General features: G+C 34.0%; 2 non-coding genes across 2 annotated transcripts; both read left to right on the forward strand.

The window, feature by feature from the left end:
- Nucleotides 1–718: 718 nt before the first annotated feature.
- On the forward strand, nt 719–825 carry LOC128289462 (small nucleolar RNA R71). The gene has a single exon (XR_008279111.1). It is a non-coding gene; the product is annotated as a small nucleolar RNA R71 (small nucleolar RNA).
- A 5,652-nt stretch (nt 826–6,477) lies between these two features.
- LOC128289677 (small nucleolar RNA R71) lies at nt 6,478–6,584 on the forward strand. The gene has a single exon (XR_008279322.1). It is a non-coding gene; the product is annotated as a small nucleolar RNA R71 (small nucleolar RNA).
- The last annotated feature ends 7,841 nt before the right edge of the window (nt 6,585–14,425 follow it).

Genomic DNA, 14,425 nt, shown 5'->3' on the forward strand with positions numbered 1-14,425 from the left:
TTTCCATCGGATTAGGTTCAGTATTACTTGGTAAGCTACCTTGTGGTCATTCGGAGATTAGTTTTGATAGCTGGCCTATCTGAGTTTCGAGTCCTTGGATCGATGCTTGTTAATTCTTAAGTACTGTCTCGATATTTTGGAAACGGGTTTCTGACACTGAGATGAATTTAGAAATCATCTCTTCAAGATTTGGTTTCTTCTCTTGTTTATAAGGTGGTTGTTGAAAACTGAGGATTTTGTGGCTTTTGATTCCCTTGACCACCCCAGAAGAAATTTGGATAGTTCCTCCAACCTGCATTATAAGTATTACTGTATGGGTTATTTTGAGATTGGAAGTTATTGTTACCCATATAGTTGACTTGTTCTTCTTCAGTTGTAGAATTGAAGGATTGGTATTCTATATGCACACCTCCGCCACTTGAGTCACACCTCATTACTAGATGTACCTGCGTAGAACCAAGTAAACCGTCAATCTTTTTATTGAGAAGTTACGCTTTGATTAGAGAGCATGGTGGTGAATCGATGTTATAAACGTCATTTGTTTTCGTTGGCTTTGTCCTCATAACTTGCGCTGATAGTTATTCGGTGACATCTCTCTATAAATTCATAGGCATCTTAGGTGTTTTATTATTGATGGTTCCGCCAAGAATGCGTCAACCATTTGCCTAGTCGAGGATTCGGGCCATTGTGGAATATTTGTACTTGAAGCCAAAGCGATAACCCATGGTGAGGGCACCTTCTCGATGAAGTCCTTGTATCTCTCTCATGCATCGTAAAGTGTTTCTAAATCCATCGCACAAAAGAAGAGATATCATTACTTAATTTAGTTGTTTTAGGCGGCCAAAATATTTCGATAAAAATTTCTCGGTCATTTGTTCCCAAGTAGTGATAGACCCTCGTGCTAACGAGTTCAACCAACTGTTTAGCTTTGTTTCTCGGTGAAAAGGGAAACAACCGAAGATGTATGGCATCATCAGAAACGCTATTGATTTTAAATGTATCGTAAAATTCCAGAAAGTTCTCTAAGTGTGCGTTGGGATCTTCATCCTGCAAACCATCAAACTGAACAAACTGCTGTATCATCTGAATAGTGTTAGGTTTTAATTCAAAAGTATTTACAGCTATTGTAACATCCCGAAATAGGGCCTAAACGGAACAGTGGTTGCGAAACCACAAATCCGAGGTAGAATGTAACGGCCTAATTTTCAGTGGTGTCAAAAATGGTGATTTGAGATCACTAAATCGGACAAATAAGATTGAACAAGATAGTAACTTAATATTTATGAGTCAAGTAAGAATTTAGAAGAATTTGTGAAATGGTGAAATTAGTGAATTAAAATAATTTATTAGGTTAGACGGGTCAAAAACGAGGTATCGAGACCTCGAATTTGAAAATCGAGCTATAAATATTTTTATAAATATTTATGAAGTGTCATTGAGTTAGTATTAAAGTTTCGTTAGAAAATTTTGATGTTTAGATAGCTAATTAATTAAAAGGACTAAGCGAAAATAGCTCAAAATTTGTTAAATTGTGAGTAAATAGCTTAAGTATTTAAAAAGATGGATTTAAAGAGCAATTAGACCCAAAGGTTAATGGCTGGACGGTTTGGGTATGAAATAAGCAAGAAAACAATGTGAACAAGGGACAAAATTGGAATTAGCATAAAAGTTAATAGTTAAAAAAAATGATGTAATTGAAAATCTAGACATTTCTTCATCTTTCTCAGCCAGAAACGCAGTAGCAGGTCTCCTATGCTGGTTTTTCATATTTTTGCACCATGTAAGTTCAATTTTTACTATTTCTTAGTAATTTTTATGTTTTGTGACTTTTACAATTAGGTCCAATCATCTAATTCATTAGTTTTTGATTTGGTGGGTGAAATTGGAAGTTACCCTAGCTGAGTAAGGGTAGTTTATGATGAATTATTATGAAATTGAAGTTCTAATTTCATATTAAGGTTGTTTTATTAAGTCATTTTGATAGAAAATGGTATTTAGGACCTAATTGTGAGCAAAATTGTGAATTAGATGTTGGTGTTGAAATTCAGAATATCAAAGGCTGTGAAATAGTTTATAATGATAAAATAAAAGTGTTAATTTAGAAAAAATTAGTTCAATTGATGGGTGAATTGAGTAGGGACTAAATTGTAAAAACTGTAAATTTTGGGGTAAAAGTGCAATTTCGAATTTTGAACAGCATAAATTGTGAAGTGAAATAGAAATCAAATAAATTCTAATGAGTAGAAATATTTTATATTATAGATCAAGAATCCAAAGAAGAACGAGGAAAAGAAAAAGTAAAGGACTAAATTGTAAGGTTTAGTCACATTTTGTATCAAGGTAAGTTTACAGTAAATAAATGCAATATTCTTTTATTTTACATTATTATTGTCAATTTCCAGCATTTATATATTATGTTATGAAAATATTTAAAGTCGAATTTAAGGTGAAGTGACAGAGGAAAAGTGTTAGAAAGCCCCGGTTGAACCCTAGGAATGTTAGGATATTAGGGTTGACAGGACAGAACAGAAATGAGCCATGTAAGTCCATATTAGAAATATGGCTTTGGAGACAGGATTGAGCCATGTAAGTCCATATTATATATGGCATTGGAGACAGGAATAATTCATTTAAGTCCATATCAAAGACATGGCATTGGCAGGATATTGATAGACAGGAACGACCCTAGTATCCTTAGTATTCCGAGTGGTTCAACGGGTCAGGATACGAGTTAAATTACAGTGAATTAACAGCAAAGGAAAAGTAGATTATACTTATGAAAAAGGAAAGGTCAGGTAAGAAAGAAGGTAAGGGAATAAAGAAGAAGATAGAAATTGAGAAGTAAAGAAATTTATGATGTTAGATGATATTATGCATAATTATCCATTATGTTGAATGTTGTGATTTATTTGCTTGTAAGCTTACTAAGCCTAGTGCTTAATCTCTTTATTTTCTTCTTCTTATAGTACTTATCTAGTCACTCGGGATCGAAGGAAATGTCGGAGGCCGATCACACTATCAAAGAAATAACTCGGTATAACTAGGCGTTTTGTTTTGGGTATGGCATGTATAGAAACTTAGCTACTTTTGGTATAATATGAATAATGAATGATGTGTAAATACTTGCTAGTGATTAGCTAAGAAAATAGCTGATGATATACATGTTTATTAATATGTATGATTGAATGATGATTATCAATGAAAATTATGAAAAATGTGAAAGTAACCTAAAACAGATTCAAGTAACAGAAATGATGTAACTTTGAAAATCACTAAAATTGTAGAAACATAGTTTGAAGATGAATAATATATGAAATTAAAGCTTATTATGTATACTTTCTTATGGAATAAGCAAAACAGGTAAAAGTATTATATTTTATGATATATCTGAGTTTTAGTGAAACAGGGTCAGAGCGATTTCTGGATCCCCTGTTTCAAGTTTGGAAATTCACCATAAATTGTAAAAAACTAATTAGAAGGTATAATTTATATGGTTAGAATGCTTGTTGAATCTAGTTTTGATAGAAACAAACAACTTAGTCATATGAATTTTGTACAGGAAGAAAAATGGTTCGTAGTAAGAAGAGGTTAGTGCAGTCGAGTTTTGAAATAGGGGAAACTTTAACTAATAAACTGTACTAATTGGCTAAGTCAAAAATTCTAGAAAAAAATTAGTAGATATATATATGAGTCTAGTTTCATGAAAAATTTACGGATCTTAATTTTGAGTTTTGAAACTCGAGAAATGAATTTTTAAGTAACCATGACGCAGAAAAATAGTTTATTCCGAAAATTAAAATAAGTGATTTAGAGTTGTTTAAAAGGTAAGATAAGTTTAGTAACACCTCAAGCTTGACTCCGGTGATGGTTTCGGGCGTGGGGGTGTTAAAGCTTAAAGCTTACCCCCTTCCTTTTCATTTCTTATAATGTCATCAAGCCAGCTCGGGGATTGAAGTAAGTCGGAGATCTATTCGCACTATCAAATTATTGTTTTGGGTACTTATGATTCCATTATTTTGAGTTATGGCATGTATAGGGACTTGGTCTTTTTGTGATATGTGTCATTATTGATTTGGCCAAGTGTGTTGGCTAGTAATGGTAATTGATTCATTTTGTAAATGGCCATATGGTATTGGCTAATATTGGTTAAGTATATATACATATGATGATGCCTTTCATAGATGTGGTTATTGCATGGTTTGTGATGATAAGTATGAAATGTTGTATGTGATAGAAATTAGCATGAAATTGATGTGTGGATGCCTTGGTTGTGGCTGAATTGGTAGTGTGTATATGCTTGGATGGGTGTTGTTTGATGTTGTGTAGGTTGGTGCAAGTAAGGATGGCAAAAAGGCTTGGTAAATAGTCTTATTTTTTTCCATATAGGTAGACACACGGCTTACCCTATAGGTGTGTGGTCCGACCATATGACCCCTGTATTTTAAATTTTAGCTACGAATTGGCCACATAGACAGAGACACGGTCGTGTGTCTCATCCGTGTGAAGGACACGACCTAGGGACATGGGCGTGCGCTCAGGACGTGTGAAGTCTGCACGTGTGAAGTCGGGTGTTGTTTACCTTAAAACTGCCGAACTTGGGATGACTCACCTCCACCGTACCGAATGAAAAAATACTGAGTACCGTAAGAGGGATTTCCTCATTTGGTGTGGTAGTGACAATGTGGGGATCTGCGGCATCTAGTAAGACTTTATCGTCAATCTTAAGTTGATTAGGAGAGGTATCGGGCTTGTTTTGGCATAGTTTCGGTTTATCATATGTTCTCGATTTGTGTGCTCGTCATTCATCTAGCTCCTCTATTTGAAGCCTTCATTCCTCATGGGTGTCTTTGTTCGCTACTTGATAATAGTGCACTATCTTCATTGTCTTGGTTCGAGGAGGTTCCTACAAGGACAATTGAATATTAATTTTATTATTGACAAATTACATAGCGTTATCTTGAGTCTTAGAAGTTTTGACTAAATCGCGTGCTTGGAGTGTTATTGCGTCGTCTCCGCTTGCGAGTGTTAGCTCTCCTGTGCCTACATTAATAATGGTTCTGGCAGTTGCTAAAAAGGGTCATCCTAAAATTAAAGGTACCTCGTTATCTTTATCCATATCTAAGACGACAAAGTCTATTGGGTAAATAAATTTATCAATTTTAACGAGAACATCTTCAATAATACCTTTAGGAAATCTAAATGTTTTGTCAGCCAATTGTATGTTCATCCTAGTCTGTTTGGGTTTACTGAGACCTAGTCGTTTAAACATTTTATATGGCATAACATTTATACTTGCCCCTAGATCAGTTAAAGCATTATTCACAGATAAACTACCAATTAAGCAAGGAATTGTAAAACTCCCTGAATCTTTCAATTTGTTAGGTAGCTTATTCTTTAGAATAGCTGAGCAGACTGCATTGAGTTCCACATGCGATGTAGCGTCTAATTTTCTTTTATTGCTCAGAAGTTCCTTTAAGAATTTTGCTGAGTTGGGCATCTGGGACAGAACTTCAATAAAGGGTAAGTTAATATGTAATTTCTTTAAGAGTTTGACAAACTTACCGAATTGTTCTTCTGTTTTGTCTTTCGTCATCGCTTTAGGATATGGCACACGAGGTTCATGATTCGTACTTACCTATTTAAGATCATTATCGTTTACCTCTTCTCGACCTTTGTTCATCGCTTTGTCTTGCTGTAATTCTGGCTCAGGTGCAATGAATCCTTCCTTATTTTGAGTACTAATTGCATTGAAGTGTTCCATCGGATTAGGTTCAGTATTACTTGGTAAGCTACCTTGTGGTCATTCGGAGATTAGTTTTGATAGCTGGCCTATCTGAGTTTCGAGTCCTTGGATCGATACTTGTTAATTCTTAAGTACTGTCTCGGTATTTTGGAAATGGGTTTCTGACACTGAGATGAATTTAGAAATCATCTCTTTAAGGTTTGGTTTCTTCTCTTGTTTATAAGGTGGTTGTTGAAAACTGAGGATTTTGTGGCTTTTGATTCCCTTGACCACCCTAGAAGAAATTTGGATGGTTCCTCCAACCTGCATTATAAGTATTACTGTATGGGTTATTTTGAGATCGGAAGTTATTGTTACCCATATAGTTGACTTGTTCTTCTTCAGTTGTAGAATTGAAGGATTGGTATTCTATATGCACACCTCCGCCACTTGAGTCACACCTCATTACTGGATGTACCTGCGTAGAACAAAGTAAACCGTCAATCTTCTTATTGAAAAGTTCTACCTGATTAGAGAGCATGGTGACTGAATCGATGTTATAAACGTCGGCTATTTTCGTTGGCTTTGTCCTCATAACTTGCCGCTGATAGTTATTCAGTGACATCTCCTCTATAAATTCATAGGCATCTTCCGGTGTTTTATTATTGATGGTTCCGCCAGCAGCTGCGTCAACCATTTGCCTAGTCGAGGGATTCAGGCCATTGTGGAATATTTGTACTTGAAGCCAAAGCGATAACCCATGGTGAGGGCACCTTCTCAGTAAGTCCTTGTATCTCTCTCATGCATCGTAAAGTGTTTCTAAATCCATCTGCACAAAAGAAGAGATATCATTACTTAATTTAGCTGTTTTAGCCGGCCGAAAATATTTCAGTAAAAATTTCTCGGTCATTTGTTCCCAAGTAGTGATAGACCCTCGTGCTAACGAGTTCAACCACTGTTTAGCTTTGTTTCTCAGTGAAAAGGGAAACAACCGAAGATGTATGGCATCATCAGAAACGCTATTGATTTTAAATGTATCGTAAAATTCCAGAAAGTTCTCTAAGTGTGCGTTGGGATCTTCATCCTGCAAACCATCAAACTGAACAAACTGCTGTATCATCTGAATAGTGTTAGGTTTTAATTCAAAAGTATTTACAGCTATAGCAGGTCTAACTATGCTAGATCCAGTTCCTGTTAAAGAAGGTTTAGCATAACCATACATAGTACGTGGAGCAGGATTTTGATTAGCCGCAATTGTAGGAGGTAACTGATTGCCTTGGTTTTCGGCCATCTCGTCGGTTGGAGGTTGAGTATCGTCTTCTCGCTCGTTCTCCGTGTATCGTAAGCTACGCCTTATTTCTCTTTGATTTCTACGAACTGTGCGATCGATTTCTTCATCAAGAAGTAATAGTCCTGACGGGTTTCTTCTAGTCATAAACTATAAAAACCTGCGAAGAGAAAAAAATAAGTAAATTAATAAATAATAATAATAATAAACTAAAATTAAATTGCAAGAAAAATAAATGGCTAAAGTAATAAAAATTTAGCGCTCCTAATATTTTGAATCCCCAGCAACGGCGCCAAAAACTTGATCGTGTGATTCGTAACAAGTAATAAATATTTATAATAAAGATCAAACTTAAACTAACTATTATCACGATGAAAAGGCAAGCACACCTATCGAACAATAGTATAGTAATGGCAAGACCAGGATATCGTACCTAAGGGACCCAAAAGTACTAGTAATAACTATCTTTTTATTATCTAGCCTAAGAATAAAAGGGTTTGTTTATAAAACTAATTATCTAAACTAATTAACTAATTTAATTAAAGCAAAGAGAAAATTTGGAAAAAGACTTGAAGAAAAGCAATTGATAAAGACGACACCCAAGGAGGAATCCACCTAGATTTCACTTGTTATCTGACTCTGAATTAGACGATTTATTCACTTGACTTGATCCGTGAGATTCCCTAACCTATGTTATTATCCCTTTCGAGACTAATAACGTCTAACCCTCAGTTGAATTAATCAAAATTTCTTTCTTAATTAAAACCCCTAGGGAAGCAGTAAATCACTCTATGGACTCCCATATTAGGTTCCACCCTAATCCGGTAAAATCTCGTAACCCTATTTCTAGGCGTTCGATCAACTCCGCTTAATTATGCCAAATCTACTCTTAGACAAGGTCTATTCCTCCTCTGCATAAGCACATCAAATCATGAATTAATACTCGGAATATTAATTCAAGCATTAAGAACACATAATTAAGAACAAATCAAGTATTTATCATACAGTTAGGATAATAATAACAAGATCCATCATAGGTTTTATCCCCTTAGGTATCTAAGGGGTTTAGTTCATAATAAAATAAGAGTACATCTCAAAAGTATAGAAATAACAAAACATGAAGAAAACTCTAAAACCCCTGAAGGAATTCTGAGAGAGATCTTCAGTCTTGGAGTAACTCCGGCTTTTGGGATGGATCGTCTGACTTCTTTTAAGTAATTCTTAGCATGTGGTTCTGTATTCCAGAAAAGTTCTGGAAGAGGCCCCCTTATTAGGTCACACTTAGGGTGTTTATATAGGCTTTAGATTAGCTCTCTTCCTCCCTAAGTACCCTTTTCCGTGTAAAATACAACTCTTTGAAAAAGGGGCACGCCCGTGTGCCACGACCGTGTGACGTGTATGCTAGATCGTGTTCGATCCGTTAAATTGCACACCGCCATGTGGGTCAATGGCCAGGCCGTGTGAATCATGAGAGTCTTGGTCGACACCCTCGAAGGATACGGGTGTGTGAGCAGCCCGTGTGGCAAGGCTTAGGCCGTGTGATCTTCTCGATTTGGTCTGTTTTGTCCCTTTTTAGCCCGTTTTTGGCTCCTTTTGACTCTTGGTTCTCTCTTGAGTACAAAACATGAAATAACCGGATTAAGAGCACCAAAATCCACAAATCTAGTAGTAAACATCCATAAATATGCTAAGTATTTGGGGTAAAACTATGTATAATTTGGCATTTATCAGTAAGTGATTGAATGCCGAAAGGCTGGCTTTCGGCTTTGTTAAGGCCTAAGGTTTGTAGTTGTTGTCAAATTAGTGATTTAGATTTAGTGTTTCATTACTAAAATTGGTCGTTCAAATGTTGAATTTAGGTTCTAGCATTCTCGTTGTTGGATTTGCATCGAAAACAAACCAGGTGTGTAATGGAATCCTCGAAAAATAGTGAATGATGTGATGCCAAAAAGCCACTACCGATGTCACATAATCATGTGAGCCACACAGCCGCGTGACAAGTCATGTGAGCCACATAAGTATGTGTAACATCCGATTTTGGGCCTAGTTGAAATAGTGGTTTCAAGACCACAAATTCAAAGTAGAAATAATAATTTTATGAATGTGTTGAGGTCAATGATATGCTTGCATGATTATATGAAAGTTTCGTTAAGAAATTTTGTTGATAGAGTGTCCAATTTGATTTTAAGACTAAATTGCAAAAGTTGCAAAATACGTGATTCTAGAAGCTTTAAGTATGAAATAGCTATGGATTATTAATTAAAGGTCCTTAAATAGACCAATTTCTATTTTATAGACAAAATTGGGCATTAATAAGTAAATTTTGAAAGTTCAAGAAAAGGGCATTTTGGTCATTTGACTAAAAAAGAATAAAAAGGAAAATTAAGTCAAAATTTGGTCATCTTCGCATGCCATAGCCGAAATTCCTAAGGTCATCATAGCTAGGGTTTCTTCAACTTTCAAGCTTGATTGTAAGTGCATTCTAACCCGCTTTTAATGTTCTTTACATTTTTAAGCTATTATCAACCGATCTAGCCATTTCTACCATTTATTTGAGCTAGGGTTAATGCTTAGGGTTTGAACCATGTGTGACATGCATGTATTTTGATGTTTCATGGTAGATTATGAAAGTTTGATGTGTGATAAACATCATTTACTAAGTGATTTTGATGAAAACACCTAAAAGGGCTTATTTATAAAAGTTATAAAAATAAGTAGTAGAAATGTGATTTGATGAAAAATGTGGGCTGGTATAAGTATGATATAGGTTCGGTAGGCTTAGGTAACAAAGAAAATGAGTACATTTCATTTTACGAGCCTAAGGACTAATTTGTAAATATGTGAAAGTTTAGGGCAAAACTATAATTTTTCCAAAATATGGTTTTTGGACTGATTTGAATAATGTGATAATTAAACGAGCTAAATTTGCTATTATAGATCGAGAAAAACGGAGTACAGACCTAGACTGGGGAAAGAACAAAGTTATGGACTAAATCGAATTAGTTAGCTATATTTTGTATCGAGGTAAGTTTGTGTGTAAATAATGCAACTTATATTATGTATTTAATATTTTGTTATTGTATGATTTTTACAATTACCATGGATTCGTCCAGCAAAGATTTGATACGGCGAAATTCCCGGCTGAACCTTAGGAAATTAGGATACAAATGTCATGACATTAGGGTTATGAGTTTACGTGTAAGACCATATCTGAGATATGGCATTGTTATGAGATTTTGTGTAAGACTATGTCTGGGACATGGTATCGATATGAGAATTGTGTAAGACCATATTTGGGCTATAGGCAATGATATGAGATCCCATGTAAGACCATATCTGGGATATGGAATTGGTATGATTCTATGTGTATGTGATTCCCGAGTATCCTTTAGTATTCCAAGTGGTTCAATGGGTAATTTAAAAACAATGTCAAAGACGTGAAAGGTTATGATTATGTTATGAAGTAGTACAGGTACGTACGCAAAAACTCATAAGAAATTATTTTGATTTAAGATGCATTATTGGTAAGGATGCAAGTGAGTAAGATATGTTTATGAACACTTGATGATTTTGTGCTAATTTACATTATGTTTTATGTATGTTATTGTATGTTTAAAGTTGTTAATTATTTACATGCTAACTTACTAAGCTTAAAGCTTACCCCCTTCCTTTTCATTTCTTATAATGTCATCAAGCCAGCTCGGGGATTGAAGTCGGTCGGAGATCTATTCGCACTATCAAATTATTGTTTTGGGTACTTATGATTCCATTATTTTGAGTTATGGCATGTATAGGGACTTGGTCTTTTTGTGATATGTGTCATTATTGATTTGGCCAAGTGTGTTGGCTAGTAATGGTAATTGATTCATTTTGTAAATGGCCATATGGTATTGGCTAATATTGGTTAAGTATATATACATATGATGATGCCTTTCATAGATGTGGTTATTGCATGGTTTGTGATGATAAGTATGAAATGTTGTATGTGATAGAAATTAGCATGAAATTGATGTGTGGATGCCTTGGTTGTGGTTGAATTGGTAGTGTGTATATGCTTGGATGGGTGTTGTTTGATGTTGTGTAGGTTGGTGCAAGTAAGGGTGGCAAAAAGGCTTGGTAAATAGTCTTATTTTTTTCCATATAGGTAGACACACGGCTTACCCTATGGGTGTGTGGTCCGACCATATGACCCCTGTATTTTAAATTTTAGCTACGAATTGGCCACATAGACAGAGACACGGTCGTGTGTCTCATCCGTGTGAAGGACACGACCTAGGGACATGGGCGTGCGCTCAGGACGTGTGAAGTCTGCACCAATTTTAAGAAAAATTATGAAAATTAAATCACGCATTGGCCATGTGACCTTAATTCGTTGATGATGTCATAAACAAATAGTTACACAGGTTAGGGACACAGGCGTGTGTGACCACACAGCCTACCCACACGGGCGTGTCCCAAACCACACGGGCGTATGACTCCTCTATTTATGAAAAATTTTCTAAGTGTTTGGAGAGTTTCCAAAGTTCTCTGTTTAGCTCAGAACCGCCCCCAATGTATGTTTTGGGCCTCGTAGGCTCGTCTAAGGGACGATACGAATATTTTTAAACATTTTAAATTTGTGTGGAAGTTCATGTCTCGGTTCTGCATGATTGCTTGTGTGTAAGTCCGATAATGCCTCGTACTCTATTCCGACGTCGAATACGGGTAATGGGTGTTACAGCTGGGTTATTTGGGGCGTGTGGCCACACGAGCATGTGTTAGGCAATGTGGGCCCAAATTTTGTAAAATTTAGTTAAGGTCATATTTGAAGTGCGATTCTAGATTAGCCACCTCGTAGGCTCCAAAATGTGTTATGTATGATTTATAGTTATGAAATATGATATTCTGCCTCTGTTTATGTGATTTCTGAAAGCATGATTTTTTATAATCTGATGTGTTTACAATATATGTCATATGTGCATCCGATATCTGTTTAGTATTGCATGTGCATTGAGTGGAATATTGATTAGATGGAGGAAGTGTTAGCAGTTTAATGATTTGCCTTATTTGATGGTATTGCCACACCTACTTGATTCTAACGGATTACTGCATTAATTCTAACGGCTTGGCTGCATTATTCTAAAAAGTGACATATGCCCACTTACAGGTGTGTGGAGTTGGATGGGTATTTATTGCCCTAATTGGTGTGTAGGGTTGGATGGAGATGGTATATAGTGGATGGGGTAGGATCTGAATATGTATTTGAATTGCAATTGTATACGTATCTGTTATTTTATATGCATCTAATTTTTTCTGTGGGTTAAGTTATACACTGGGCTCGTAAGCTCATCCTTTTATTTTATCCTCTCAGGTAATCAGCAAACCTAGGATCAGACGGCATGCGAAAACTTAGGATTAGACTTTTTCGATAAAAACAGTTTAATATAAACTTTATGTTAATATTGGACTTTTCAGACTTTTTAGTTGCTTTTGTTGATTTTAAGCAACTAATATATTTCTATTAGCAAAAATATTTGCTTAAAAGTTAAACTATAGTTTTCAACACTTAATCACTTAAATGAATTTTGTAATAAAGTAATGGCATAAACGAGAATTTTCCTTAAAATTGAAAAATGATTTATCAAAGTTAGCACTGGTTTTACCACACGTTTTCAAAGTAAATTTATGGGCTTTTCAATAAGTTAGTGTAACTCTTCAAGATTTGGCCATAACGTACAAGCGGGGTGCGAGGTATTATAATATCCCAAGAGAAGAAAATAGAGAAACAAATTGCATAGCTAAAATAACTTTTGACAGAGAGGAAGGGTTACAATTATTTGCAGGATGTCCTAGTGATTTAGTTTAATTGGTTGTAATTTTATTTTATTTTTTCAAAAAAAGAAGAAGAAGAAGATAGATTATTTTTATATTTTTCGTTAAAAAATGCAGATTTTTCCTCTTTAAAGAAAGAAAGTGATTTTTTCCATTTAATGTCACTATTATTTTATTACCTTTCCTTTCCATTTACTTTACTCTTTTTTCTATTTTTTTTTCTTTTAAAAAAATAAGTCAAAAATCTAATGCGTACTAACTTACTAACCCCATATCAAATTAGAACACGGTTAATACTAATTCAAAATCAGCAAAGGTTAACACAATGAACCAAAGTTAAAGTCACATCGTTAAACATGTTATTATTTAATTGCTGATGTATTATTACATTTTGTCGCAATTCTAACTAGGTTATATAGGGTTGTTCTCTATTTTGCAACAAAACCCCTTTAGAGAAAAAAAAAAGAAAAAGACAAATACTGTTAATTTAGTTGGCATTAATATTATTAATAATATGAAAAATCTAAGTTCGAATACGTTAAACTATACTTATCCTCTTATTTAAGAATTGAAAAGAATGTATAAATAGTTCTTATATAAAAGAAAAATTGCAAAATTTAAAATTTAAACTTATTGCAAATATAGGATACTGTGTATCAATTTAATGAAATAGAATTTAATCAAATAGAAAGCACTTTGTGGGTATATATATATATATATATATATCAGATTTGCTAGCCCTAAGTTGTGTCTATCTATTTATTATAAAATGATAGGCGCTCAATTTCCATCGCATAATCACAAATTGATACTATTAATGGTAGCTTTTTGTCATGCAGACTTGCACAAAATATAGTTTTTAGAGACAATATAAAGGTATGTCTAAATAATTATAAAATCAAATCAAATTAATATAAATAAATATAATAAATAAATAAACAAAGGTAAGTCCTCCAACCTTTAATTTCAATATAATTAACAACAAAAAGTTACAACCTAACATCTTGAACTTAAATACTTTTTGCATGGGGAGTAATTAATTTAATTAAGTAGAAAGGTTTGGTTTTAATATAAATGGCTAAATTAATAAAAAAATTCATTAATTTTTTATTTTATTTTAATAAATTTATATACTTTTATTACGTCTTAATAATCACTTAATATTTGTGGGTTGAGTCTTAGCTTGATTGGTACAAGTATTGTTGCCAATGTAAGAGAACATGAGTTCAAATGCGTTGAAACGTATTATCCTCTTATTTATGGGTTGAGGATGGATTATAGATAGTTCTAAGCATTGTAAGCAAATATGATCAAAACCTATAATAAAATTATTTATAAAAAAAACACACTTAATCTTTTAAATTATACTCAAAAATAATTTAAAAGTTTAAAATATAGTCGGATAAGCCTTTAATTTTCTAAATTATTATAGCTAAATGAACCGTTGAAATAAAAGCTTAAATTATGGGTTTTTTTTCATATGATAATCTAACAAAAGTAATTAACATCGAGTTACAAAAATTTATTTTATTTTTAAAAGGAAAATTGAAGTAAATAATTTTAATATTTTAGCCAATATAAAACTACTAACCAAAACCCATTTT

The sequence above is a fragment of the Gossypium arboreum genome, chromosome 2, assembly GCF_025698485.1.
Source record: "Gossypium arboreum isolate Shixiya-1 chromosome 2, ASM2569848v2, whole genome shotgun sequence".
Taxonomy (NCBI): Eukaryota; Viridiplantae; Streptophyta; class Magnoliopsida; order Malvales; family Malvaceae; genus Gossypium; species Gossypium arboreum.